At 41.0% G+C, this 4,789-nt stretch overlaps 1 pseudogene; it reads left to right on the top strand.

Annotated features, from left to right (window-relative positions):
- Nucleotides 1-1,218: 1,218 nt before the first annotated feature.
- LOC140511678 (large ribosomal subunit protein mL66 pseudogene) lies at nucleotides 1,219-2,000 on the top strand (annotated as a pseudogene).
- The last annotated feature ends 2,789 nt before the right edge of the window (nucleotides 2,001-4,789 follow it).

The following is a 4,789-nucleotide window of genomic DNA, read 5'->3' as shown; positions in this document are numbered from 1 at the left end:
TAGTATTGTGGTTTGTTGTCTACATTCATAATTGAAAGAAATAACAAATTTCAATTAGAAGTGAATGAAAATAAAGATGTAATCATTTCCTATTTTTTTAAATCAAATTCTGAGACCTTCTGAAATTTCTCCCTGGGTTATTTGGAGATCTAGAGTGACAAGGATCATAGACAAAGAGTTGGGAGGACTTTCCACAAAGCCATCTAGTATTATGGTGTACTATTACAATCTAAGTTTACTCTTCTCAGTGATAGCATGTGTAATTGTGGGGAGGATAGAGTTCTGGGCCTGGAGTCAGGAAGACCTGAGTTCAAATTTGACCTCAGACACTTAATAGCTGTGTGACTCTGGGAAAGTCACTTAACCCTATTTGCCTTAGTTTCTTCATCTGCAAAATGAATTGGAGAAGGAAAGGGCAAACTATTCCATTATCTTTGCCAAGAAAACCCCGAACAGGGTCACAAAGAATTGGATACAACTGAAAAAACGGCCCTAGAATTAAGAGCCCTAATCTAAGTAGGATTTAGCACCATACCTTTGATGATTCTACTGACAGCTGGGTCTAGACTGCACCTGCCACACGGTGTCCCCAGGACAGACATTCTTCTAGTAGCAACAACCAGCTTCTCACTTATCTTGTTGCTCCGGGGGTCATTATGATTGCTCTAGCAGGATTCAACGTAAAGGCCAACTCAGGACTGTTTCAGGGGACTCCGGGCCTTCAAAGGAGCACCCTGATTTCATTCAGTGACATCTCCTAGAATCATATAATGTCCAGAGCAAAAAGGGGTAAGAGAATGAAAACATTTAAGAGGCCAGTGAAGAGAGAGTCTGGGAAAGAGTCTGCAAATGAAAGCCTGATGCTAATGGTGAGACCAAAGAGTCATATCAAATGCTTGTGGTCCTCAGTGGTGGCCACAGGGCATCAGGAGCATAATCTCTTAACCTAGATACAGTCAGTTATTGTTTATCAGAAAGCAAGAGGAATGATGTGTAGGTGGGTATAATAAGCAGTGACAGCTGGGAGAAGCTTTCTGAACCCAACATTCAAGTATCAAGGTGAGAGAAAAGTTACTGATGAGGATAGACCAACGTATGGAGTGGGAGAGCTTATTGTAGTTAGGCAAAAAGCTTTGTGTTGGAGAGTGCCAAGCAGACACCTGGAGGAAAGGAACAAGAAGTTGCTCTTAAGAATCATTTTGTTTGGGGATCTTCACCATGGCGGCCTTCAGGGCCCTGTGGTCAGGATGTGGGCAGCTGCTCTGAGGTTTCCTTGAGGGGCCAGCTCAAGTCAGTTGGTCTCGGCCTCCAGCCCGGGGCCTCTGAAAAGTGGTGGAGATCCAAGAAGGCAAGACAACTATTACTGAAGGCCAAATCATAGAAACTTCCAAGGTGGCACCAGATCCTCCTAACCCCTCTGGCCAGTGCCTAATCTGTAGTTGGAACCTGAAACACAAGTATAACTATGTGGATGTCCTTCTGCTGTCAGTTCATCCAACCTAATGGGGGAATGCTGCCATGGACAATCACAGGTCTATGCATGGAAGAGCATCGGAAAGTGGAAGTGTGTAAAGATGGCTCACTGGGCAGGTCTGCTACTGAATCATAGGCCTAAGCTTCCTGAAGGATTTGTTCCCAAGAAAAAACCCCAACTCAATTGGTACCTGACTCGTTGGGCTCCCCACTCTGTCAAGCCCATCTTAAAGAAAGGACCAAAATGGAACAAAGTTCAAATGGCTGTGGGCTCCCCTCTGCTTAAGGATAATGTCAACTACACAGGCAAACCCCTGGTGATGTACCACTGAAGGGAGATGTTGACCAAAGCCCACAGCCCCTGCTGATGGGAGCTGTCTTCCATCATTCCAACAAGGAAGGACTAGAAAGTAAATGCAGCCTAGAACTGTTGTAGACCTAGATGTCTTCAAAACTAGTTATTCCTGACCAAAAGGTGGACAGAGGGAAAGGCAATAACAATCTGATCCTGATTCTAATGGAACTGCTCATAGAGTTGTGGGGAAGCCATTGGTAACTGCCATAAGATGTCATAATCAGCTCTGACTGAACTCTTGAGTCGAGTGATATAAATATTACCCATGAAATATAAAACAAGACATAGTTGCTAAACCAAAAAAAAAAAAAAAGAAAGAATCATTTTGTTACTGGGCCATCATTCATTGTATTTACCTGAAATATACTCAGATAAACCAGGTGGAAAGATGCCCTGAACTGTGAAGTGAGAGAGCTGGGTTCAGACCACTCTTTGATCATGTGACTTTGGACTAGGAACTTCACCTCCTTATCAGGGTCCCCTCCAGCTCAGATATTCCTCTAGGAGCTCTGTGATTATCCTGAGTTACCTAATTTAGGCAAAATTTAGTGAATGTAGAGGACATTCAGAAAATAATGAGATATGAATCAAATGGATGACTGACTTGTCTAAGGAGGGCAAGGAGAGTTATTTTTATTTTATCTGTGTTAGCTATGAATGTCATCTCCATTTAACATTTAGCCAAAAAATATTTCCTGAGTGTTAGGTGGCATAGTGGATAGAGGGCTGGACCTGGAATCAGGAAGACTCCTCTTCATGAGTTCGCATCAGGCACCAGATGCTGGTGGGGGGAAGATGTGGTGTGACTTGATGGGGGAAGGACAGTGATAATGAAACTAAAAGGAAGAAAAGAAAAATCATTATAGAGTTAGAAAGAGTAGAAGAAAGTTCGGAAGTAGATACAAATAAGCGTAGCCAGGTTAGAACTACCATGTGAAATTTGAAATACACCAAAAAAAAGTCAGTCATGATTTCATATACAATTCTCTGTTGTTTGTATAGTGAACTGTCCATGTCTGTTGAGGTTTGTCACATTCATAATGACAAACAGAAACAAATTCAATAAAAGAAAGGTAATTCAGCCTCATCTTATTGGTTATTCCCTGTAGCTTGTTTTCTTGTAGTCTGATCTCAAAAACATTTATACCTAGTTAGAGTCATCAAAAGAAAGGAGGAAAGCAGTGAATAAATGGTATCTAAAAACAGTCAACTATGTATCTTTGGCTCTTCAAGGAAAGACTAAATATATAGTCATAAAAAAGTGTCAAGAAAATTGCATCCTATTCTTGGCTGATAAGCAGCCCCTCCAAGTCATGACACTCAATGTTCTATTAAGTTATTCAGGAGGTAACTGGATGGATATCCCTTGCCAATGGCTAACGATCTCTAAATTTGCCAGCAACCATAATTGATTAATAAGTCTTCATTTAATATGGACAGAAAGCTTTTAGTCAAAGTCAAATTAAAGCAGGTTTGTCATTCTCAAGATGACATGACAAATGACATTTGTGTTCATTAGACTATGTTTCAGTTGGCAAAATAATTAAACTATCACAATTCTTCAATGCCATTATGAGAGGAAACAATTTGGAAGGAGATGCTAAATTTGCTTTCTATATCTTTTTCAATCCTTTTATTAATATGAGAGATACTATCTTATTGGGGAATCTCATTAGCCATGAAGAACTGAGCAGTCTCAACGTTTGTTTTTTTTAATGTATTAGGAGCAATTATTTTTCATCAAAGATCTCCAAGGACTTTGGTATTTATGTTTAACTCGACAGTAAGCACTCCATTTTCCAAAATCATTGAGGTTTTAAACTGGTTTTGGCCAGTTTAAACTGGTCTAAACTACTTTGAAGTGGTTTGAACCAGTTTAAACTGGTATTAGCTGCTCTAAACTGGTTTGAACTGGTCTGACCTGGATTTAGGCAGTTTGAATTAGTCTGAACTGGTTTCAACTGGTCTGAGTCAGATTAAGGTGCTCTGAACCAATTTAAAGGCCATGTTTTTTAAAGTAGTTTTGGCCAATTAAAACTGATCTGAACTAATTTAAACAGGCTGTGCCAGGTTTGAACCAGTTTGAACTGTCTTTTGATCAGTTCCAACTGTTCTGAAGAAGTTTAAACTGGTTCGAACTGGTTTAAACTTGACTTCGGCTGGTTTGAACTGGTTTAAAATGGATTTGTCCAGTTTAAACTCATTTTGGAGGATGTGAATGGGTTTAAAAAACAGTTTAAACTGGTTCAAACCAGTCAAAACCAGTTTAAACCCATTCAACACCAGTCTGTCCAGTTTAAAATGGTTTTGGCCAGTCTGGAATGGACTGAACATGTTTACAGTTTTCTTGGCTAATTTAACTAGTTTCCTCAGGTGGGAACTGGTTTGAATGTATTTAAACTGGTTTTGGCTCAACTTAACCTGTTTAAATTGCTTTTTGCATGTTCAAATCAGTTTAAACTTGTTAAGACCAGTTCAACCTGGCTAAAACCATTTCAGACCAGCTAAAACCACATAGAGTCTAAAACTATTTAAACCAGTTGAAACCTGTTGGGGGTGTAAGCTCAGTTCCATGTGGACAGTCTCGGGCAGGTAAAGGTGAGGACTTCTAAACCTTAGAGTTCTCATGAGGCCCCCCAGGGAACAGCAGGGAATTGAGGTGTGAGACCGGGCTATCTCGTGCATTTCTGCCTCTTCCCGTGGGAAACGTGCTGGGAGAGAGCATCCCCGCCCTCGAGATTGGCCCGGGTCTGAGCACACCTATTGTTATCTAACAGGCACGGTATTCAGGTGAGAAAGAGACTCTATTTGGGAGAGTTTAAGTAGGGTCAGGAAAGCCTGAAGGCACTCTTAGCACTGAGGGGCCCTTAGAGGACAGAAGGCCCCTCTTCCCTCTCTCCCTCTTCCACTTCCACTTCCATTCTCTTACTGTAAGATCTTTGCCTCCTTGGGAGATTCCTC

Source organism: Notamacropus eugenii, chromosome 6 (genome assembly GCF_028372415.1).
Source record: "Notamacropus eugenii isolate mMacEug1 chromosome 6, mMacEug1.pri_v2, whole genome shotgun sequence".
In the NCBI taxonomy this organism is placed as follows: domain Eukaryota; kingdom Metazoa; phylum Chordata; class Mammalia; order Diprotodontia; family Macropodidae; genus Notamacropus; species Notamacropus eugenii.
This window is presented reverse-complemented; position numbering and strand designations above follow the sequence as displayed.